General features: G+C 42.8%; 2 long non-coding RNA genes across 5 annotated transcripts in view; one reads left to right on the top strand and one right to left on the bottom strand.

Annotated features, from left to right (window-relative positions):
• The window catches only part of LOC148685862 (uncharacterized), a 120,733-nt gene extending 96,261 nt beyond the window's left edge, over positions 1-24,472 (bottom strand). The window contains exons 1-2 of one of the 4 annotated variants that reach the window (XR_015949478.1): positions 23,987-24,472; positions 23,044-23,111 (exon numbers count right to left, since the gene is read on the bottom strand). This is a non-coding gene — a long non-coding RNA (uncharacterized LOC148685862). Of the gene's footprint in view, positions 1-14,737; positions 14,977-22,059; positions 22,286-23,043; positions 23,271-23,986 lie in introns of those variants that run through there. The other 3 variants (XR_015949477.1, XR_015949479.1, XR_015949481.1) reach the window with 3 other exon arrangements.
• LOC148685863 (uncharacterized) lies at positions 14,993-20,791 on the top strand. Its single transcript, XR_015949486.1, has 3 exons — positions 14,993-15,207; positions 17,144-17,279; positions 18,026-20,791. It is a non-coding gene; the product is annotated as an uncharacterized LOC148685863 (long non-coding RNA).
• Positions 24,473-25,459: the final 987 nt, after the last annotated feature.

Raw genomic sequence — 25,459 nt, 5'->3', positions numbered from 1 at the left:
GCTACTGAAAACCCAGGATCCTTGCTATAACCTCCAACGTGATGTGGCCCAAACCCAGGGCATTATCTTCTGGGTCTGAAATCCCACACAAGTCATGTGACCTGTGCAAGATTGCAGACTCAGAAAAGGGCTTTGGGGGGTGATGGAGCCCAAAAACGCAGACCTGAAAAAATACTCTTTTCAGAATGAGATCTCTGCCCAAAATCTTCTGAGAGCAAGGCACCCCAAATGGCCACCGCGCTCACGGGGGGGGGGGGGGGAACCAGAATGTACCAGTTTTTCTGTGGCAGTTGGCAGGTATGTCTTGCCAGGAAGAATTAGCTCCATCAATACTGTGAGTGCTGCAACCCTCTCCTGGCCTTTTCAGAAAATGAACTGTAGGTGTTTGTATGAAAGTGCTGACATTTTCTATGATTTTTTTAATGGCATAATGTATTTATTTTTAGGTTTAACATGTAAGTTGCTCCGTGTTAAGAAGTCTTAATAGTAATTAATAATAATAATAATAATACATTCTTCACATCAAAAGAAAGTATTTGTGCAGCAGGAGAACCAGCTGGAGTGGTTCTTCTGCATCTTAAAATAACAGTGTTTGTTGTCGGCCTGCAAGGTCATGCTGCTTATTCTTCCTCACATTAACATATACTCAGCCCCACAGCCAGCAGGAGCAGACGAATCATGGCTCACACTGCTGGGTAAGTGAAGCTTTTAACAGCGCTTTCCTACCTTCCCTCTCTCTCAGCAAGAAGTGGCTGGAAAGCAGGCAAGGCTATAACAGAAGGGTTCGAAACCTTTTTCTCAAACCAGATTAAGCTTCTTGGTATTGGAAGGAGGAAGTCTCCATATGTTCAGTGATGCATACCCCCTTTTTTTGAGTGTATCCGTGGAAGAGAAATGTGTGCCATACAGCCTGAGTTTTGACCACACATCGACATCTTGGCTGCTTGTATCTTCCTGCCAAGTAGTGAGCAGGATTTCACAAGGGGCTGGACGCAGATGTGTCTAACGCCGTCGTTAGGAAGGATTAAGCGACATGATTTGTACGCAGCCCAAACCCAAGAAATGGTTAATCAAAAGTACACCCCATGAGTCTCTGATTACTAGAAAAGTTGGAGGGAGAAAAGTTTGGGAGCCTCTCCCTAGGAATGACGAGAGACAGAAGGGAGATATAGGCGCCCCCAAATGATTAAGGCAATCTCAGGCCACCCAGAAAGCTAAAATCTGGTGTGCATACAGCACGGGGGGAAGTTGATTACTTTGAAAGTCCTGGAAATGGGAATATTTTTTACACATGTGGGGCACGCCAGGGGAAAGCTTCTTGTGCAGAGCAGTCCTAAGGGATAGATAGCATGAGACTCTTGATCTCAGAACTGTGGGTTTGAGCCCCACGTGGGCCAAAAGATTCCTGCATCTCAGGGGGTTGAACTAGATGGCCCTTGTGGTGCCTTCCAGCTCTACAATTCTATTGTTCTATGTTTCTAAGCTGTGGGAATCCCGTGGCATCTTCAGACATACATTTGGTGGGGGTGTTTCCAGCAAGGGCAAGAAGAATCTGCTTGCGGAATGTGTGCCTCGTTTATTTGTATGGTGGGGAGTAGCTAATTGGGATGGGGGAGAACTTTGGTTCAGTTCTCATCGTCATGCGAACCCACCAGATTTGAACCTCTCAGAATAATATATATGAACCCAAATCCCAGTGTCCTCCAAAATCCACACTTCTGAGTTGCCCCCACTGCCCATTAATTGGTGGAAATAACATACAAAAATGAATTATATTAGGGGAAATTGCATACAAAAATGTGCATGTTATGAGAAATGTATGCTAAAACATGAATTTTTTTGTGAAGGCTTTGAAAATAAAATAAAAGAGCAATCTGGGGCCTGGCTGGGGGCTGGGGGGGAGGGGCTGGTGTTGGATTAGGTGGAGGTTTTCCTCTGACCAACTTGCCCAGATCAGCTGGACTCCTCACTCTGTAAGCTCCCATTCCACCTGCAAACTTTCAGGAGGGTGTGTGTGTGCGTGGAAGGGCCCTGTGGTGATATACCTGCTGGTGGAGGCCAGTGGAAAGTCCCCAAACAGGGGACTGGATCCACAGCTGGTTCCACTGTCATTGTGTGCACAGATTGTCCTACTCACCCACCTACATCCCTTTCCACCAGAGCTACTATCCTGCTGCACAAAGTCCTGCTGGCAGAGAAGGGAATAGTTTGGACTGTGCCCATAATTGCAAACCGATGTGTAAAGGTGAAGGTTTGGATTTCAGATTAAGACATTGAAATGGACAGATCTGTCCATTCTTTCTAGCTAAGTTTTGACATACTTCTCAAAGGCAAATTGTCTGTTGTTGTTGTTTTCCAGGGAACTAACGACAACACACACATTGATTATGTTTCAGGTGCAATGAGCCTCTGGCAACCAGCACAATGCTATTATCTAATAATTCTGCATCTGGTCACTCAGTAGAGGTGTCTCCAACAAGCTTGCTGGCATAAACACAAATTCTGTCATGTTGCCATCTGCTCCTCATGCTCCTCATGGAACCAAGTTGTTTTAGATCTTGATAAATCCTCATGGTATATTTTTCAACTCCTTGCCAATGCCCAAACTATCATTGTGTTTAGGCCTGTCACATTATTATTGTGCTTGTTGCTGGGGGGGGGGGGAATCCTCCATCTCTGGAGACTTTCAAGGACAGGTTCAGTGAGCATTTGTTGAATACTTGTCTGCCCACGTTCTTCTTGGCAGTGGACTTCCTTCAGGCTATTGAATCTACAGGCACTATCCAAACTCAAGTTTCTACTTTCACATTTCAAGCAAAAGAAGAAAAGGCAACAGGTTAGGGTTGCCAGACTCAATAGAGGACAGGACTTCTGTGCCTTTAATTGCCCTGCTCTCTTTTGAGTCTGGAAATCTTTAAACCAAGGGTCTGCTGGTTTCTCTTTAAGATTTCCAGACTCAAAAGAGAGCAGGGCAATTAAAGGCACAGAAGTCCTGTCCTCTATCGAGTCTGGCAACCCTACAACAGGTACGTATGGGTGTCTTCCACCTGCTCTATATATTCCATCTCTTCTTCCTAGCACTATTTCCACCACCTCTGTCGTGGCACTTTAAGACAATATTGTTGGCAGCTCAACAAAAGATGACCAGCTGCCAAGTTTCTACCTTCACAGCCCATGTATGAGATACTAATTTTGATGAATGCTCTATTCAGGTGTTACCTGGAGGGAAGAGATAACAGTGGAGTTTGGGGTTTAGCCTTGCCCCTGAGGTCCCTCTCATGATGAATATGAACTTCTGTAGAAGTCAAACTACCTTGGGCCAGCCCTGATTTGAAGTAATAAAACTTATGGCAACCTCCAATGCTAACTTCACTGCCAGCATGGGAGCATTTTCCAAGTGCTTGTCTGTTAATCAGAGCCATGACTCATGAAGCTCACATATGACGCATTCCTGCTTCTGTTAAAAAAAAAGAGAGAGCTAGCATCTAAATTATCTCCAACAGCGTACCTATATGAGAAATTTGTCTCAATAAATTCAGTACCTTTCTGGAAGATGACTGGAGAGATTGCTTGATTAGGCCTTTATAATTGCTACATTATTTCATTGCAGATTAATCAATGTTCATCCAAAAATTCAACACCCTGTAGGGCATGATCACAAATGGATGTAAGATTTACAAACAAAGCTGGATTAGAGATGCACAATTTTGTTTGTTAGAGAGCCGAAGATGTTTTGAAAGAGGGACGTATATGTCCATTCTGCCTTCACCTCTGCAAAGGTTTCACATATCTTTTTGTTGTGTTTAAAAATCTTGCACAATCTGAGCTGAGGCAAGTGTGAGGTGTGTGTGCATGGGTATATACTGTATGTTATATACACTTCAAATTCAAAGCTTCATTCACTTTTGAGCTCTTTTAGAAGCTTCCAGCTGTCCTTTGCAATCGTCACTTTTTATATCTGCATCTTAGGTCACTTCAAGACAACCTGTTTACTGAGCATTCATTCTGGAGTGGTAATAGTCATACTCTATTCTGCCTTGGTCAGATGACACCTGGATTACTGTGTCCAGTTCTGGGCACCACATTTTAAGAAGGATGTTGACAAGCTGAAACATGTGCAGAGGAGGGCAACCAAGAGGATCAAGGGCCTGAAAACCAAGCCTGATAAGGAGGGAGGAGGAGAGAGGTTGGAGGAGCTGGGTATGTTTAGCCTGGAAAAGAGGAGACCAAAAGGAGATAGGATAGCCATCTTCAAATATCTCAAGGGCTGTGGGGAGCAAGAGGGAGCAAGCTTGTTTTCTTCTGCTCAGACTTGAACCAATGGATTCAAGTTACAAGAAAGGAGATTCTGACTAAACATCAGGAATAAATATGACAGTATTGGGTGGTTGTGGACTTTCCTTCCTCGGAGATTTTTAAGCAGAGGTTGGGCATCTGTCATGGATGCTTTAGCTGAGATTCCTATTGGACTAGATGATCCTTGGGGTCCCTTCCAACTCTACAACTCTATGATTTGTTTCCACAAAGTTTGTAGGGAGGATAGCTGATTTGCCTATGGAAAGTTCTATGATATCACTTCAAGCCATTCTTACTGCACATGTCCCAGTACATTTTCCTGATTCCTTATTGCAGAAAGTCCAAGCTTTTTGGAAGGGCATTTGTGGCACAGTAGCGCCCAAACCCCTTTAATTCTGCCAACTTAATTTGTCAGTATGCGATTGAATCCCACCTTGGGGGGGGGGGGGAATAGAGGTGGTCTGGAAGCAACCTGGCTCTAACTTGTCCATCTTTATCCAGCCTTTCAGCAGTTAGGAGAATAATATTTAGTAGGGTTTCAGAATTGAGAAAACGGTTAACTGAGCAGTAAGCAGCAGCTGCATAAGACCATCAGCCTCATCTGAAAGGATTTCAAGTTTTGGTTGCCCGTTGTACACTCACGTATCGCAAAAATGCCTAATTTATAAGGGGAAGCAACTTTTTCTAATATGCATATTATTTATACAGTCAGCTTTAATCATACCACCTCCAGAAGCACAATTAGACACGAACCTGCATGTCTAACCCCCTTCTCGCTAGTAACACATGTCCAAATCAGGAACAAGTGATTTGGAACCAGCATGTGCCCTCATCTCCCCCCACCCACCCACCCGCCACTATTATTTTTCTATAATCAAGTATATTTTGGTAATGTTTTTTCTCCCCTTGTTACTTTTTATTTTCACACCTCTATACTTTCTGGTTATACCCAGTGTAGAAATTAAAGAGATGAGAAATCATGCTTTTTTATTCTTCTTGTGCTATATTTACATCGGAGACAGCTTGCAAATGTGACTAAAATGCAGAAGATCCATGGACACTGTTTGAAGTTTGGTACCAAAATGTAAAAATAAACTGGTTAGCGCACTCCTAGGCATGTCTTGTCACAATTAAATCCCATTCGGTTCAGTGGGGCTTACTCTCGGGGAAGTGTGCAAAGGATTGCAGCCTGAATTCCAGTCTTCTGTTTTGTTCCATTCTTCTGGGAGTCATTCCTTGCCATGCTCTGTCCTTTCCTACTGTCCTTTGCAGAAGGTCTAGCTGTAGTGGAGATTCTCACTAACGGGGAAACTATTCGTTGCAACTAGAGCTGGATGATATATTGGTAAATTGTCTGAAACCGGTATGGTGTTCAGGTCACGATACCAGTTTCAGACCTTTTTAGCAGGCAATACATTTGTGGCTTCCCAGCCACCGCAATATATTTCCATCTCAAATTGGCTGCAGATAGCAAAGGCACAGGCAGGAGGATTTCTGCCTTCCCCCCCCCCCCAAACTGAGCAGTTTAAGGAAGCCCCCTCACCCCTCCAAGCTTGTGCTAGCCAGAGTGGTATGAGGGCTTGCTCAGTAGAGCTGGGTGATGTATCTCAGTTGCTGCTTCCTCCCCTAAGGTGGGCAGGAAGAAGCAGCCGAAATACATCCCGGATATTGTTGCATTTAAAAAAGTGGATCTACCTACCGTAATTCACAGTCCCCAAAAGAATAAGCGAACTGAAACACAGCCACCCTTCAATGCCCACAATGCTCTGAATCTTGCAGTGTCGTTCTCCAGCCAGGTAATGTTCACAAAAATGCATATACTGGGGTAAGTTGTGTATCTAAATGCATATGTTAGTGAAAATGACATGGAAAATGCAATCCAGCCAGATGGATGGGTTCTAAATAAAACAACAACAACAATAATAATAACAACTACAACAACAATAATGAAAATTGCTTAGCAACATGTGGACATTGAGGCAACCTTTACATTTTGCCTATTATCTTAGGTTCTACAAATGCTAGAAACTTAAAATAATTAAAATAATAATAAAAAAGCAAGCTAGGAACCTGAGGGTTATATAGTTCATTCGAGGGGCAATCGCTTGCTTACCCCCACCCCCACCCCACCCGTAGCAATCACAATAGTTATAGGAGAGGTCTAGAAAGATAAGGCACTGAGGGAGCTGCCTCTTGGCAGATTTATTTTAAAAATATGATATTTCTTGTAGCAATTCCTAGGAGGAAAGGGAATCCATCCAGGTTATTGTTTGTTGGGAGAGTAATCTTCTTGAAGATGAATCTTTTTTCTCTTGGCGTCTCCCAGCAGAGACAGAAGCACATCCATTTTAACAGCTATCAGGCAAGCACAAAATGAGGCTTTTCCTTTGAAAATCACAACAATAAAAGGTTAAAGAAATCCCATTGTGCCCTGGTCAAACATATTTCCTTCACCTAGCAAGCCTCATTTATTCCATTTACAGGAACTTTGTGGCACTTTCCCTTGATGCAATCACTCCAGTGCTTGATTACCAGATAGGCAGACTGAGCACATGCACCAGCAGAGCATGTGCAGAGCACCAAAAAATTGAGATTTCTTTTAAAAAAAGAATTTGATATTTATTTTTTAAAAAACAAAAAAATAGTCAAGGATAAAAATCAGGACTTTCTTAGACTTACACTCCACTACACCCAATTCCTCCATTTTCCTGCTCTCTTTTTATTGGTTTCCCAACCTTCGGTCTGCAGCTGTTTTTGGACTACAACTCCCATCATCCCTACCTAGCAGGCCCAGTGGTCAGGGATGATGGGAATTGTAGTCCAAAACCAGCTGGAGACCCAAGTTTGGGAAACCTTGATTCACCAAAGCCACTTTAAGCAGAATCCTTAGCAGTTCAAGAGCTGAGTCACCACTCTTGGTTATGGCAAGGATCTTGTGATTTTAACTGTTGCCTGGTAGGCAGACATGTAAAAAATGATGGTGAAGATTTATTGGGTCAGGAAAAAAACGTCAGTGGTTAAATTTCTGCCATTAAAAGTGGAGCAACTTTGAATATAGTTTGGAAGAAGGTGGCAACTCTACTCTGCCAGTGGAGGCCAAAACTGTTCGGGTTTTGCTAAATTGGTAGCATGAGAAACCATCAGATTACTTCTTCACACAATCAACTCTGGGACAAGCAATTAACACTGAGCAGAAAGCCAAGGTCTGCCTCAGCCGTAGCAACTGCTCTCTCATTGGTTTGAAGATTAGCACTGAGTCCTGTTATCAGAGAAAGCTAGCACAGTATGTGGTGTGGTGAGTGTAGGAGGAAAAGTGCTGTATCGGTTGTGTGTGTGTGTGTGTGTGTGTGTGTGTGTGAGAGAGAGAGAGAGAGAGAGAGAGAGAGAGAGAGAGAGAGAGAGAGAGAGAGAGAGAGGAAATGATTTATTTTACTTTGTTTTTGAGTTCTAAAGTTGTACATAGAAACTCTGGATTTCTTTTATTTAATAAATCCTGTAAATAGTTATTCTGTGTCCAGACGTCTAGTCATTATTACCGCCAGAAGCTTCTGGATTGCGCAACACTCTGCTACGTTCAGGCTGAAGTCACATCTGACACTTTAATATTCTAAGAAAAACAAACTCTCCCAGCTGACACCAAGCAGGCTGCATTGTTTTAGATGCTGACTAAAAAATACTTCTGTTTGACTAGCCTACTGAGACATGTAAATTTATTATGCATACATGCTGCTTTTATGTAAACTGCTTATAGGGTTATCTTTTTTGATTGAGCAGACTTTAAATTGCGCTAAGTAAAAAAAAAATTTTTTTAAAATAAATTCTGCATGGGTGAAGAAGTTCTAGTTGTAGCTCTTGCTCCCTTACTTTTTCTTTAGTCTTTAATAGGCTACCTTTTTCTCATTGTCCTGGCTGTGCCTTGTTTCATAGCTGCAGGTGTTTTAGAGAGGCAACGGTTATCCAGTTTTCCATTTCATAGAATCATAGAGTTGGAAGAGACCACAAGGGTCATCCAGTCCAACCCTCTGCCAAGCAGGAAACACCATCAAAGCATTCTTGACATATGCCTGTCAAGCCTCTGCTTAATGACCTCCAAAGGGGGAGACTCCACCACACTCCTTGGTAGCAAATTCCACTGCCAAACAGCTCTTACTGTCAGGAAGTTCTTTCTAATGTTTAGGTGGAATCTTCTTTCTTGTAGCTTGAATCCGTTGCTCCGTGTCCGCTTCTCTGGAGCAGCAGAAAACAACCTTTCACCCTCCTCTATATGACATCCTTTTATATATTTGAACATGGCTATCATATCACCCCTTAACCTTCTCTTCTCCAGGCTAAACATACCCAGCTCCCTAAGCCGTTCCTCATAAGGCATCATTTCCAGGCCTTTGACCATTTTGGTTGCCTTCTTTTGGACATGTTCCAGCTTGTCAGTATCCTTCTTGAACTGTGGTGCCCAGAACTGGACACAGTACTCCAGGTGAGGTCTGACCAGAGTAGAATACAGTGGTACTATTACTTCCCTTGATCTAGATGCTATACTCCTATTGATGCAACCCAGAATTGCATTGGCTTTTTTAGCTGCTGCTGCTGCAAAAAAAAAAAAAAAAAACGGAGGGGAGGGAGAGATGGGCCTGCCTTGCCCTTGTGTTTCTAACACTAGCCTGACATGTAACAACCGCAGCTGATGCATCACACTAGGAGTGGAGAATCTGTTTCTTTTGGTGTGTTGTTGAAATGCAACTCCTATCATGCCTGACTATGGGCCATGCTGGCTGCGGTTGAGTTACGGGAGGAGGGGACATAGGTTCCTCACTCCTGGTCTTCAGATGACCCCCCTCCAAGAATTCACCATTTTAACCGATTTCCGTAAATTCCACCTGGACGCCATTTTCAATGGATGAATCCTGGTTATGTCCAGGGAATTCTGGACATATGGCAGCCCTATTTTAGCTGAGAGTCCCATGGATTGCAAGAAGATCAAACCTATCCATTCTGAAGGAAATCAGTCCTGAGTGCTCACTGGAAGGACAGATCCTGAAGCTGAGCCTCCAATTCTTTGGCTACCTCATGAGAAGAATAGACCCTGATGCTGGGAAAGATTGAGGGCACAAGGAGAAGGGGACAACAGAGGACGAGATGGTTGGACAAGTGTGTCGGTGAGATGGCAGCCATATGAAATGCTTCCAGGGGTGAATGCTCTACCCCTGGCCAGCACCACATAGCACTCAGTCCTGACTTGATGTAAGGGAAGTGCTTTGAGCCCTTGAAAAGTGCCAAGTATGATTATTATTTATGCTATTAAGCACTTTTCTGGCACAGGGCCAGGAGAAGCCCTGGGAAGATAAAAAAACGAAAAGAAAGAAAAACAGCCAGGCAGGGTAATAGAAGAATTGTCAGCAGAAGATTATGGTCATTATCATGTATGACTGTTTCCTCTCCCCATGAGTTTTGCAGTTTTATTTCCAGTGTGCCAAGAGCTGGTGTTGAATATGCGGCATGCAATGGAGGTTTTTCTGAAATTAAGGTAATTTGTCAACTCTTCTAAATCCTTTTTAATCAGACTCCCCCCCCCCCCGTCCTTTCATATGGCAAGGGAAGTGGTGATAAGTATAATGCCTTGACGGCATTTTACCAATTTGTTTCTGTGCTGTGGCCTTGAAGAAGCAGCACATTCTCATCTGAAGCTGGGAAATCAACGCAGTAAACAGATGCAAGGAGGGCAGTGACGACTCCAAACACAGATAAGGGCAAGATTTTCCCAGGGGTTACGTGGGAGAGCTTAGAAAGGGTGCAGACAGGACCGGGCCACTGTCTGAGCTACAGTGGGTACCAGGAAGGAAGTCTCCCCTTGGTGAGTTTACCGTGCCTCTTAAGCAGTCACATTACAAAGCAGACAGGAGAGGGCTGGTCCCTCCCAGGCCCTACAAGAATCAATCGGAGGAAGCCTGATGCTATAGAGCCGTTTCCTGCCGACTGTGTGGGAAAACTAGCCTGAGTGCAAAGTACAGCCAACAATTGGACAATAAATGTTGATAAACAGGAAAAATAGCATTTAGCTCCTGAAATCAATGGCTGGAGCTCCTGAAGCATTCACAGCACTGACAAGTGAAGAGGAATTGAAACAAAAAAGCATTGGATTTGGGGAAGAATGGGGGAGCCTTATCTGCCTTGAAAAGTTCCTTTTCAGCATGAATGTTGCAAGTGATGATGCACAAACTCCAAAAAGGGGGGGACTCTAAAGGAAAATGTTTCTAGGATGGTGGATAAAATTACATCCAGCCTAGTTTGCAAAAGAGGACAGCCTAGCTTAGCAGGTAAAAAGAACTTAGATTTTAATCGGCTACCCAGGTTATGAGGTTTTCCAGCAGAGTAAGGACGTGAGAGTGAATGGGAGGTGGGGAGTTGCTACGCCACAGTTCTGCAGCATCGGTATTTACTGAAAAAGATCGCTAGAGATCCTGTGTGCACAGGGAACTGGCTGCATGCTCTCCTTCCATCCACTTGTCACCTGATCCTTTCCATCTTCCGCTCTGCCTCATTACCAGAATAACCTTAACAAAAAAATCATTTACAAGAAGTGGGGCAGGAAATCCACAGTGCATGAGTTATATAATTTACAACTCATCATTAAGAATTTGCATTACCTGAGCTATTATGTATTGCCAATGCAAGGGAGCCAACTTGCATTAATGCTAGAGCTGTATTTGGTTATGCATGGGTTTAGCCCTACTCAGGTGCTATTCTGTGTTTATGTTGTGATCTTCAGATGAAGGGAAGCATCCAAATTATTATTATTATTCTTTTTATCAGTGCTATTTTTCCAGGGGGAAATGGTTCCGGAACTCACCATGAACACCTCCCTTGTTCTCTTATAAAGCAATGGCACCCACCCGAGAGGTGCCGGAACCAAGTTCTGGTGAGTTCCGGCTGAAAAGAGCCCTGGTTAACAACAACAAACAACAACAACAACAACAACAACTCAACTCATGCTGAGGGGGCATGCACTGCTCACTCCATTCCCAACCTTCCTGCACTGATTGGGAAGGTCTGGTGGGATTTCCAAACATGGGGTTGGAAGCCACCACACAACTAAAAGCATGGACACAAACACACACAAATTGTTTGGACAAACTTAGATGAATGCCTGAATGGGACTCTCATGGCGCTGGAGATAAACAAATTCCCTAGAATGGCAAGGAAATCCTCCAGAAAAAGATGAGTTTTAATAAACATCAGTACAGTTCATTACATGATGTAGAGAATTTCTTGGCCTTGAAGTACGGCAGTGTAAAGGAGCCATGAATAATCCCTTTTTCCCCAGGGTGCTTCTGAATGCCTTTAGCAAAGTGCTTTTACAGCAGGTCTTGCTTGCAGGTTACCCAAAGGCATCTGTGAGAAGAGGTTGCTGGGCTAGATGGGCCATTGGCCTCATCCAGCAGGCTGCTCTTATGCTCTTTTAAGCTGTGCTTTTCTCTATGCAATAAATCAGCAGTTTACAAATGTAAACAAAAAGCTGGCTTGAAGCAATCTGATATTTTATAAAATAAAAAATTCCTTCAGTAGCACCTTAAAGACCAACTAAGTTTTTATTTTGGTATGAGCTTTCGTGTGCATGCACACTTCTTCAGATACACCCAGTCGCAGTGGACTGCCCATTGCAACATGGACTGAATAATCCACCTCAAGGGCCAACGGCAGGACAGCTTAGGGACCCCAGGCTGTCCCCACCCCCAGAGGAGACTTGTTGACACCTTCCATTGATGTAAGCACTTCATGAAATTCAGCAGGGTTGACAGCAAGCAGTAAAATCAATGAGCGCCTATTGTGCTCAGCACTTTGTAAGAATTGCATTGCGGTCGCTCAGGGCTGGCAGATACTCAAAGGGCGGCTACCCCTGTTGCCTCGAGGGCTTCACTGTTCCTGTGTAATGCTCCCTGCTAGGCAGAGAAGCATGTTGGCGAGTACATAGCCAATCTGATTTTTACCAAGGTGGTTTCAGTTCATAAGCACCAGCAAAAAGGGGGGGGGAGGGGGAGGGGTGCAGTTGCACTTTGCTCCTGTCTACATGGGATTAAAAGAAAAGAAAAGTGTGACGTCATGTTTTGTTCAGAGGCCTTTCCTCCCGATTGGGGGAGGCACTATTCAGTGAGAAAAGGAAGCCCAAAATCTGAATGACTTGTGATGTGGCAGTCAGTGCTTGTTAACAATTATTGGCTCCTTTGTATCCTCCTTATTTCAGCAATGCATTTGAAGAACATGTTGCATTCAGATTTGCTTGAGATCTAGCAAAATAAGTAATGAAAGAAGATACTAAGTAGCCTGAGCTTCCCATCTCTGGTCTGTCGGATTTCATCTGAAGAGGGAAAATGTGTCTTTCTTAAGGATGGACAAATTTGTCCGTTTTTGATAGATTCTGCATTGGTTTTACACAAAAATTCCATCTAATGAACTCCCCCCCCATGCACATTTTTGTATGCCTTTCTGCCTATTTTTGCGATCACTTTCCTCTAATATAATGAAAATGTTTATGTTATCTTCACCAACACATGCATTTTGATGCACACTTTCCTCTAAGATCAGGCACCCCCAGACTTCGGCCCTCCAGATGTTTTGGACTACAATCCCCACCGTCCCTGACCACTGGTCCTGTTAGCTAGGGATCATGGGAGTTGTAGGCCAAAACATCTGGAGGGCCGCAGTTTGGGGATGCATGCTCTAAGATACACTTTCTTTTTGGAAGTGCACATTTTGAAGTATAAGCTGGTTCATAAGGGTTGGGTTTTGTTTTTTGGTGGGGGGGAGGGAGTTTGGATTGATAGATTTGCACCAGAATGCAAACTAAGCTGGGTTTCTCTCCCATTCCCTAGTATTTCCACAGGAGAGAAGTGTGCATCTTTTAAGGTGAGCATCTCTCAAAACTTTTTGGATGGGACCTCACCTGAAAGTGCGAGCAGAGGAAGCGTAAGTGACTTGTGCTTCATCTCTAACACCTCTTCTTTGAAATAACAAAAGTTGGTCCCCGATTAGTCAATGGATTCCTTTGGAGCATTGAGCTCATTTTAAGGGGGAAGGGGAGTTCCACACAGATCAATTTGAAAGTTTAAAAAAAAAAACTTCAAAAGGGATCCCAACAGCACTGAAAAGGTGCAGTTCAACAATATTATAGAATGATTTAAAAAACAAAAAAACAAAACCCTAGCAGCTCACTGTTCAAGGCTTGGCTTCTTAACATATGAACACAAAAAGAGCTGCTGGATCAGGCCAGTGGTCCAGCATCCCTAGTCCAGCATCCCATTCCCACAAAGGCCTAACAGATGCCTGTTGGAAGTCCACAAGCAGGACCTGAGTGCAACAGCGCTCTCCCCCCCTATGGTTTCCAGAAACTGGCATTCAGAGGCATACTGCCTCCGAGATAGGACAGCTTTTGCTTCTCCACGCCGTTTACCTCCCCACTGGAGTGGTACCTATTTATCTTCTTGCACTTTGATATGCTTTCGAACTGCTAGGTTGGCAGGAGCTGGGACTGAGCAACGGTAGCTCACCCCATCGCAGGGATTCGAACCACCGACCTGATCAGCAAGCCCTAGGCTCTGTGGTTTAGACCACAGTGCCACCCGCGTCCCTTAGCTTCCAGGCTTCCTAATTTGCAAGAAAAGTACTTTGTTCCATCAAAATGAAATTACTTGTTAGGTTAGTCCTCTTGCACTCGAGGGAATCATGCTGGCTTCCACTAACGCAGCAATTTAGTTGCGTATAGCCCAATATATTTTAAAGATCTGCAAGTGCTTCTAATTCAAGCCGTTAGATAAGAACTTTGTCACTCAGGTTCTGTATAGCAGCCAGCATATGATTGGTACTAAATAGATGCTTAATAACATGCATTGCTACTGCTGTGCAAGTATGTACAGTATCCTCTATTGTAATACAGTACCATATTTTCAGTATATATCATACTGCTATCTTCAATATACTGTATTTGCAGGGCCTTTCATTATTTAATTATGTGCAAATGATTTCAGATGTTAAAGCACAGCAGAGTATTGCTGTTTCAAAGGCAAGTGCTTGTCAGAAGAGGGCAGCATAAACCAGCACACTGCAGAATGAACTCTGGGCATTCCACACACCCCTTTTTTTGTTCATCCCCTGCCTGCATATGAAAACCTTCATGGCCTGTGAAGTGCAGCCTTTGGGTTCCCACTGTTTTAAGACGGTTTCCAACATTTTGCAAAAACCTATGGCAAAAGGTGTTAGCTGACACTTGCAACGTGCAAAGAAATAAGGACAGGCCTAACCAAATATTTTTACCAGATATGGTAGACTTGTTAGGTGGATTTAATTCCCATCCTCTGGAAATGTTAGACACATTTTTTTCTGGCCAGAAATAAGCCTCCACTCTTTCCTAAACTTGGCTGTGTACATGAAATAGGAAGCTTTGGTGTCCTACCTGCTCACAGTCAAAGGGTCTTGTGCGCATCCCTCATTATTAAACGGCCCCTTGACTCGGGATTCTTTCCTCCTCTGCTGCAATGGGAATAGAACGGGATTCCCTTCCTTCTCTCCCTTAACCCATCTCAGCCCTCTGTGTCCAAGAGTCTGAAAATCCAGCGCACGAAACGCAGTGCTACAGAATAAAAATTCTCACTCCTCGCCAGCTGAAACAGTACTGTGCTACAGTATTTCTGTTTTGATCTTCTCAGCTTTGTTCCTTTTATTCCATTTTCTCTTTGCCTGTAGAGAGAATATGAGAGCCGAGGTGGAACGCTGCCTGCTGAGGTGGCCGTTTCCTTTCTTGATTTCAGTTCCTCAAGAGTTTAGCTGCTGTTTTGTGCCCATCTTGAGCACAGAAAGGACGAAACAATCTGTGCTTCGGGTCTCTCGCCCATTGTTCTTTCCTGTTCCTTTCCATCGGCCTTGGTTTGTTATTCCTCTTATTTATCCAATTTGTATAACCATCTCTGCTCTAAACATTGTATGAATTTTTTTTAGAGGGTTAGGATGTAATAAACATTCAGTTCTAGCTTTAAGCAGGGTGCTTGGGAATTTCTCCCACATTCATAGTTTCAATATATTGGAAAGAGTTCCTTAACTAAAGGGGACCAACGGGGCATAGGGCATTCATTCTGTTCTGTTTCTGAACTATGTGTGTGTGTGTTTTAATGCAATTGTGCTTATCTCTTAAGCACACAATCTTAAGCATACTGTGAACATGTGTAGCCTTGCTTCCCACCTTTTCTCATTTGATGAAACTCCTTCAAAAGAGGGAGGTGGTCATTGTTTGTAATTGTAGTTTTACCGAATTGTGTGTTTAAACTTGATTTGATCATTATTATTTTGCAAATTGCACTTTTGGCCTTCCCTTCTTCAGTCTGTCTCAGTATTACAAATACTGAGTGGGAGACTGTCATGTGATGTGTAAACAAACATATCCTTCTAGCAATGTCTTATCAAACTTTTTATTTTATTTTATCAAACTTGCTTTATTTATCCAAAGCAGGAATCTCCAAACAAAACTTGACATGCCTCTCCTGCAAGGAATTTCATGAACTTTATTGAATCTCTTTTTGCTTCTCTCAAACTTTCCTAAAAGTTTAACCTAAGGAACCTCACTGCTTGCATTGAATTTTTGCTTTTGGCAAAATTCTGTGGCTACACTTTTTTTTTTCCTTGCAAAGTGCTTTTTCGTTATTGATAATTGTTATAAAAACAACTCTTTCAAGATTAAACTGATTCTGAAGGAATTTGATATGTTATTTACTGAGAATGTGTGGCATAGTTAGGGCAGAGGGTTTTTATTTTTTAAAAAAACCCTCTTCTGTCACGGAACTTTTTGCAGGGGTTAGTGGAAAGAGAAATAGAAAGGTCCTTGTTTTTCCTAATAAACTGTAATCAAACAGGGGAACCGCAAAGCATCTCTTTCCCCTTTTTGCCATACTGAGCAGATACATGTAAACAAGCCTTCAGGGGGGGAAATGACAAAAGTAATGCCTCAATCTCCAGTTACTATAAATGAATGACTTTTGCCATAGCTGTCTAATATAAGGCATACCGGGTTAGATAACTGTTGAAGGATAGAGTAGCAGCAAGAAAACAGCTCTTCCTCATTTGCAAGCATTAACGGGCACAAATCATTAATATTTAAAGGTGCCCATTGTCCAGGCTTCAGGCACCTTTTTTTTAAAGTAAGCTAGGCTGATTGGCAAAAAGCAGGTCAGATGGCAACCCTAATTGGAGTGGAGGATATGAATCGTGCCTATAGACTCAATTCACCCCATTGCCTTTGTTTTACGCCTAGCAAGGTCCCGTTTCATCCCAGCAGATTTGCAACCGGAACACTCCCCCGTGCTTGACAAAAGAGGGGGCCTAATTAATTTGCACCGAAACCTGCAGAGAACTACCAAACGTATTAATTCCATTTTCAACACAGTGGGCGATAGCCACTGTTAGTTGTACTCGGGGCAGACCCATTGAAACCATGGGTATTAACAAAGGGGCTGTGCTAATATAACTTACTGTGGATATCACCCATCTTTCCTGCCCCAGCATTAAGAGATGTATGGGAATGTGAAATCAACATTGTTCATTCTGTGGAAGAAAAGCACATTGCGCTTTGCTGAGCCCTGGATTTACAGAGACCCATCTCCACTGGAAGAACGTGGTTTGGGCGTGCTTCTCACACAGCCCTTGTTTTTAAAGCTTTGCCATTCCTTTGCTAGAGTCGCAAAGCCACATCCATTTCTATCTGCCTGTAATCTCCAAATCTAGGCATTCTAGATTCCTGCAGGAGTTAACTAAATACAGGATATTCTGCACAAGGAGGAATATCTTGGGGTTATGCTTTTGTGTATTTCAGGAAATGTCAAGGATCTGTTTATTGAATGAAATGCGTATCTTTGGACAAATCTCTGCACACTACCGCGTAGAAAGCATTTGAAACTCAGTGGTGGAAATGCTATCCAAATGAAACTCTTGAAGACCTGGATATGGAAGTACTCAAACAGTTTTTATTTATGTTTTTAATCCAACACTTTCCCCATATTAATTTTTATCTATGAACTGCTCCATAAAACCAAATCTTACACTGATTCAGAGGTCCAACATAAGCATGTCTAAATGAACTATATTAAACTTTTATTTATTCACCTCATTTTGTTTATGACCCACTTTCCATAAAACATACCAAAGGGATTAGCACTTTTTTAAAAAAACCATTAAAATAACAATAAAAGGTATACATTGAAACCATTTCTATTTCCTTTTTCAAAGCATAAATCCATATATTATTATTTCTTCATTTTTTTAAAATAATTATAATTATTAGGTCTTGTACAGATTATATCTAAATTTTCTCCTGAAGCTGGGAAAACTTGCATTTCTTCCGTTTCTGTAGTACTTCTGTTACAAACAAATCTGTCTTCCAGGGCAAATTGTGTGTGTGTGTGTGTGTGTGTGTGTGTGTTGGAGTTTTGTTTGTTTTCCTTTTATAAATAAATATTTTACTTTAAAGAATATATGCATTACACATGCCATATAAATGCTAAGTGATTATATGCACATTAGTAAGAATATCATATTATTATCACTGTTTGTTTTCAGTGACCCAAGAGGCAAGTAGTGAAACATTACTGAATTGTGCACTGTTGATTTGAGACATCAGTGCTTACCTTCCAGCTTCTGCATCCCCCATGCAGGTTTTTAAAAATATACCTTTTCCTTATACCTTATTTAACTACAGGGGAGGAAGTACAAGGAAGGAGACCCACTCAGCTCAAGCAGCAATGTGCTACTAGCTATCTATGGTAAGAGGAAAGAAGCTGCCCTTGCAAAACATCTGAATCATACAAAGTTCTTCAAAGCAGAGATGGAGTACTGCTAAGGTGCAGAGAGCAAGCGGGAGGCTAAAGCTAAATCTACACAGCACGTAGTCTACAAGCAAAGAGTGTTGATCCCCAGGTGACTACCAGTGACACTGGAGCCGCAGGGTCTCACAGCAATAAATTGTACACAATAAGAAGGGGGGAAAAGAGTGCAATCATAGCCGATAGACAGAGGCCGCAAGGACATTCAGCAGTAACAGACAAGTGCTGCAATAACCAAGTCAACCCAGGGCAAGGCAAAAGAGCCCATTTCCTTCTACTAAATCCACAGCAAATATCTGCATCTCTTTGGTTTTCTAAGCAGAAGGAAAATTATAGGGGGGATGTAGTATTTGTAGTTTTTAACTTCTATAAATAGGTTTACAAGGATGGAGCTCACTGTCACTTGCAAATTAGAGAGGCTGGAAAGGCCTTTTACAAGATATAGTTGGAAGGAGGAACGTCGGGGAGAAATTTGATTAAGTTTGCTTTTAAATAGAAACTGAATTTTCTGAAACAATCTGTGAATTTGAAACCAAGCCATTCTTTGAAATTTCCACTTCACTGAATTTTGCAGCGCTGAATTATCCAGCCAAGCAATGTGCTCAAAAATGCATAGATTAAAGCATGCATTAAAGGTAAAGGTACCCCTGACCATTAGGTCCAGTTACAGACGACTCTGGGGTTGCGGCGCTCATCTCCCTTTACAGGCCGAGGGAGCTGGCGTTTGTCCGCAGACAGCTTCCAGGTCATGTGGCCAGCATGACTAAGCCGCTTCTGGTGAACCAGAGCAGCGCACAGAAATGCTATTTACCTTCCCGTCAGAGCAGCACCTATTTATCTACTTGCACTTTGACGTGCTTTCGAACTGATAGGTTGGCAGGAGCTGGGACCGAACAACGGGAGCTCATGCTGTCGCGGGGATTCGAACTGCCGACCCTCCAATCGGCAAGCCCTAAGCTCTGTGGTTTAGACCACAGCACCACCGGCATCCCCCAAAACATGCATTAAAATGCACTTATTCACTAAAACAACATACCAAAAATGCATTAGATAAGGAAAATTCCTCGGAGGAAAAATGTGTACTGTATAAGGCAAAGTAGCAAACAAAACTATGTTTAGTAAGAGAAATTCATACTAAATTACTGGTGTTTCATGAGGATTTTTAAAAAATCATATTGCTGCAGAAATATGGAGAGCTGAATTTAAGACTGTAAAAATAGAAAAGTGAAAAGTGAAATTGACAACACTCCATCCATGCATGCCGTTTACTGAAATTGACCATATCCATCTACCTAAAGTTGGGAAAGGCTACTATAGGGCATTATCTGCATATGTCCTGTGGGTACAGAACTAACTGAGATTTTTGATTTTCGGGGTGGGTGGGATGGGGAAATGGCTGTTATGCTTTTTTGTCCCATTGACCTTGGATGCATCCTGCTATCTGTTTGGTACCAAGTCTGATTCTAATCCAATTATATCTGCATAACGTCTCCTGCTTTCTATTATAGGACTGTCATAAATCATTGATTTTGGGGCAACAGCATCAAGCCTTGCTTTTGTCTATTCCCTAAGTTCGTTCAACATCCAGCCCAATGAGTGAAAATAGATTCTTCAGTTTCACTCCACTGAATGCGCTCCAGTCAGCTAGTGATGGTAGCAGGGTCAGACCAAAAACAGAACAAATTCGAAACATTTATTTAACTCCAAGCACAGACATGATGAAAATATACAGATTCGGCAACAGCTTAAATACCAGAATAAAAAGGATATATGAATGAAATATAAGAAACCAATGTATAAATGGGAAACGATATTCAATTAGCAAATCCATATAATTAACCAAACGGCTACCAATAGAGCATGCATATTACAAAACATCTTCCTAGAAGTTTCACCAGTCCAAACTAGTTAGAAGCTTTATAAATCTCCTAGGCTTATAGTTGTTTAACCTAAAAATTAAAGAGGGAGAAATCATAGCTTCCAATCGAAGTGGTGATCAAGGAACTGACCTCTGCAGACTTCGGAGGAAAGTTGAGAAAGCTGAAACCAGGATCCAGTGTATAGGATCCAGAATGGTCCGAACGGAAAATATGTTCGGGGGGGGGGGGGATAGAAGGGCAATGTTTAAAATGGGAAAGGCAAAGTCTGAGCAGCACAAGGGAATAAACAGAGGGCAACATAAAAATAAAAAGAAGATTTTAGGGAGAATAAAAGCCCTATAAAAACTCCATCTCTTCCAAACTGTGCATGAGCCAAATATCCAGACCCCAAAAGGCTGGCTCGGGCGAAACAGCCAAGAGCAGCTTCGAAAACGTGCTCCAAACAAGAAATCCTTCTGTCAGGGAGAAAGGAAAGAAAAACCAAACTGGGCTCCAGAGGCCCCAAAACAAACAAAACTCCATTAGCAAAACTTGGAGCAGAGCATAAATAAAAATAAGCAAAGAAATATGAAGAAGGAAGGAATGGCACTGAATGCAGAATTGTTTGTCTTTTGATTTGCCCTTTTTTCTCACCTACATTTTCTCTCTGAAATCCAGTTCTGCATAGCACTTTATATCATATAATATAAAGTGGATTGTGGTAGGGCTGATTGGAAATTTAGTTTAGGGTTTAGTGGTGTACAGGCCACAGGTCTTGCTGAGTAATGGGGGCGTGCGTATGTAAATCTCTGGGAACTAATTGGTTGGTGGGGCCCCCTTTAAAAGGGCTTGTCCTCCATTTTAAATTCACTTTTGCCTTTAGCGTTTGAATCCCCTCCCACCCGCCCTTTTTTCTTGCAGGTTAGCACGACATTGCTACTGCCTTCAGGGCCACCTGTATTCAGGGGCCGGTAGGAATTTTTCCAATTGGCTGATTGGCTTTGCCTCTTGGTTTTCGCCTACTGCGCTAGCAAATTGTCACAACTTGTTAGGTTGGCGGTTAGGCTTTTGGTTGGTTAATCGGTTGGTAGAGGGGTGTGGCACACAGATGCCTACCCCCACCTCCGTTTGCTCCATATAGAAGTATTCCGTTAAAGGAATCTCGGGGCTTACACTCTTGTCCTTACCATCCCGCCATTGGCAGGGATGGTGGGCCCAATTATAAGAGTAAGAGCCTTGGGGAACATTCTTGGTGAAAGAGAGGAGGGAATGACTGGGCTCAGCCACCTACTCTCTCCCAGGTATGTTTACTTGACTTCCCTTCAGGAAATCGGAGCAGGAACTGTCCAAGCGGACAGTGGTGAGTCCTGTCCCTTGGTGACAGCTGATGTGATATTGCCCCAATTGGGCAGATGAGGTGAGTCCTGTCCGTAGGGGACAGCTGATTGAGTCCTGTCCTAAAATGGACAGATGGGGATAGTCCTTCGTAGGGAAGGATGAGTAATAACCAAAAGCCTAAGCCAACACTCGGATTAAAATTGGTGTATTTAATAAAGTTGTGGCCCTAAATTATTTGCCAAAAACCAAACCATAATTCTGTTGTCAGTTGTGAGTTATTTAAGGTAATTTCAGGTAAGCCTCGACACACAATAGTAAATGATGTCTGGAGTGCACACCAGCAAGAACATGCACCTTATTTTTACTTAATTGTTTTTGGGGACTGACATATTCCCCAGCTTTATCGGAGTGCAATGAATTTCCAAAAGGTCACCCAGAGCTGCTAGCAAGTATCTTCTGTGCCTTGGGACATGATCTCAACTCAGCTCAATTCTGGCCAGCCTTTCTGTTCTTATGCCTCAGCATGGCATCCGGGCAGACAGACAACCCTGCCCTTAAAACATTCAGGCCTTCATTAGCCAGTGTTTTCTTGACCAAAGTTTGCTTCCACTCCATATTGGTCGAGATGATCCCCTTCACCATGCATGTAGAGTTGCCCCCACACTGGGCTGAATAAGAATGAAGAGTTTGGGAGAACTCAAAAGCTTACTCACAGCACTGTGATATTCTGGGTTTGTCCCAATAGAAGTATTTCCTTCTTGTGGCTTTGGGATTGCATCCTCCAGGAGGCTCTGCAAAACTCAAAGCCTGCTTCTGTATTCAAGCCCATCCACCAGATTGGCAGGCATTTTATTACCAATAATAACTGGTCCAACACCTTCCCATCGAACAAACTCCTCATTTTCGGCTCCGCTCTGCCAAGTTTGGGTGGGGGCCAAATTGAGAAACCAATTTTACCTCCTCTGTAGCAAATTGCACAAGTTTGACACACAGTTCTGATTTTCCACCACATTGGGGCCTGGCTAAATAATGAATCGCAGGGTTCTCAGAACTATTTCTACCACAAAGCTATTCTATCACATGTCAGAAATGTGTATTATATATGCACAAAGTGAAATGTACATTCTTTTTCAAGATGAGAGGCGCTTTCAATATTTTCACACAAAAAAATAAAGTGTACTTTTTGATTCTCCACCACCGAAGCCAATGGAATGGTTGCTGTTAACATGAATGGGATCTAAATTAGGCATCACATCAGCTTCTGTCAATCATATTAAATAAACATATTATAACTGAGACTCACATGAATGATATAAATGGGCCCTGGCAGTTCTATTAGGATGTGACAAGCTATGCTGGAAATATTGTACAAAATGTTGATTGACAGTTGGGTACACTTCTTTCAGATTTATGGATCCACAATTAAGACACTCATCACTGCCTCTTTCCAGAAGCATTCAAGTCACACAGTTTTCATTTAATTTCAGATCAACTTTACATGCAAATATTCAGCTGCTGAACCAGGCCTAGAGAAAAACTCAGACATTGTATATAACCAAAGTGAATCCCCATCTCATGCATATCCACACAGCAGTAAGTTCCATTGAGTTCAGTACTCAACATTCCTTGAAGATACACTGCTAATCAGTATCTCAGGCCTCGAAATGTGAAGTGAATAATACCCAAGGAACACTTACCAGAGAGCTGAATCCACATATAGACAGTCCAGACATCAGCAAATCCAGATGATCCTAGAGCCAATGTTCTAGGTGGAGAACAGAAAGCAACAAGGTAGGGCCAGGAACTACAGCCATTGTTCCCAGCATCTGACTTCTGCTAAGAGTGCCATTTAAGAAGGCCAGAGCCAGCTGGTTCTCATCAGAACCTTCTCCTCCTGTCCTTGAAGACTGCTCAGCTGTGGGTGGAGTCATTCAACCTTCTCCCCCTTCAGGCTGCTGTTCAGCAGGTGAAGCTGATGTTTAACCATGACACTCTCGGAACCTCTTTTGCATAGCAAAGGAAATCTCAGGGTTGTGGATTCAAGCCCCACGTTAAGCTAAAGGTTCCTTTCAAGGGGTTGGACTAGATTACCCTTATAATCCCTTCCAACTCTACAACTTTATTCTCCTATGCCTCTAATAAATAAAATAATAAAAATCCACAAGTTGTCTCTCATAAATTACCCACAAACAAGCACATTATTTTGAAAGGATTTGTTCAGAAAATTGCAATAGTCATGTGAGTGGGTGTATAGTGGACAGAAAACATTTCTCCTTCCCATAAAATGGGGGGGGGCGGGGCGGGGAAGGCAACATGGTCATTATGAAATAGAAAGAAATAGAAAACAGAGTCCAGAAATTGAAGAAACATGAGGCTCTGTCATTCAAATGACCCTATTTCAACCTAAGGCTTTAAAACACACACAAACACAGCCCCATTTGACCACTGGTTATGAGGGCCATGGAAACATTGCTTGAGCACATGAGAAATGGTGCAGGCTTTCAACATCAAGCCATTTGCCCCATGCTGGAAAAACATTTGTTTATCTTGGAAAGTATTTAGCGTTACACACAAACACATATATAAAACAGCCAGTTTATTACCAATAGCACTTAGAAGGAAACACAGGGAAACAGTTACCAAGAAGACATTTTTAAAATCCACTGAATCGACGGGGTAGTATCAGGAGGTCTTGTGGCCTGCTCTTTCATTTCATCTTTGCAAATCTCTACGCAGTCCCTTCCGACTGTCTCCATGTGTAAAGAAATATGAGGTGCCTGCCATTGCATAGATGCATTTCACGGCAGTTCTGCTCTGTGATTGCAGAACAGGTCTAAACAGTCCAGTCTTGATTTAGAAAATTACAGCTGGGTGTAATTCATTTGCAAATTACATTCTCCACATGATCCCGATTCTGGACCTGGAGATGGCTGGGAAAGGCATTTAACAGAGATAGAGAAATCACCCAGTATATATGTACTTAAGGTTTCTTAGTTCTGTTAAGCTGATGTGAGCGTAGTGGCATAAGCAGAATTGTATCCATTACATTTCCTCTAGCGAGCATATATTTTAGCCATTTTATTCTCCCTGCCACCCTGCAGCAACCCTGTAAGGTAGGGTAAGCTGAGCAGTATTGGCAAGGGCACTGAGAGAACTGACTGGGTGAGCCTGGTTCTCACCAGGAAGCACTCTACCCCACTTGTAGCATAATAGTCCTCTTGCATACCGTTGCAGCATTTCATCCTGGCCAATGGCCCACCCCCTTTCTTGAATGAACAAGGACAATGAAGTCTGATGTGGTAAAATGGTCATTTGATATTTGGTGGCGTTTGATTCTTAAAACACAACCCGACAAAGCAAAGTACATTATAGAAGCACGTTGTAACTGAAGCAGTGGGACTTTCACTGTAAGCCGAGAGTCTCTTTTCATTTCCCAAATATTCACTGCTGGTAACTCAAGGAAGCTTCAATGGCCTCAAGAACTTCCAAGTGCAATAGCAGGAAGATTATGTACGTCCAGTCCTAGCAGCTGTGCCTTTGCAGAACACTTTGCACTAGATACACAAACCTGAGACAAAATGCTGGAGACACGTTATCACTCTATTTATCTATTGTTGCTGCTGCTTCTGTTGTTGTTAATTCAATTCCTTACTGTCTTTGTTGTTATAGCCTGCCAGGGAGCTTTGCCAGGCAAGATAGAAATTTAATCAAACAATCAGTATTGATTATATACCAAATTGAGCCTGACTGGGGGGGGGGGGGCTGACATTGTGCACACAATGCACATGCACATGATATCACAGATGTCATGCATTGCATGTGTGATGACTGTCACGTCCAGAGAGGCTGACTAGGCCTCCTCCCAATGCGACATTCATGTGCTGCCAGGCCATGCCATGCTGGTCCACGCATCATCTCCCAACACTGTGTGGCCCAGGGCAACTTCCCGTCAAGCCTTATCTGCCCCCTCAAGATTGGGAGGCTGGCCCCAATCCCAGTGGACATTGGGGGGGGTGGGCTGTAGAAGCCTCAGCTGCATAGAGTTGGCATGCATGTGCCTAATTGTATCTGGAGAGCAAGAGTGAAAGGGGAACTAACTCTCTTTGCCCAGTG

This window comes from Zootoca vivipara, chromosome 4 (genome assembly GCF_965207765.1).
Source record: "Zootoca vivipara chromosome 4, rZooViv2.hap1.1, whole genome shotgun sequence".
In the NCBI taxonomy this organism is placed as follows: Eukaryota; Metazoa; Chordata; class Lepidosauria; order Squamata; family Lacertidae; genus Zootoca; species Zootoca vivipara.
This window is presented reverse-complemented; position numbering and strand designations above follow the sequence as displayed.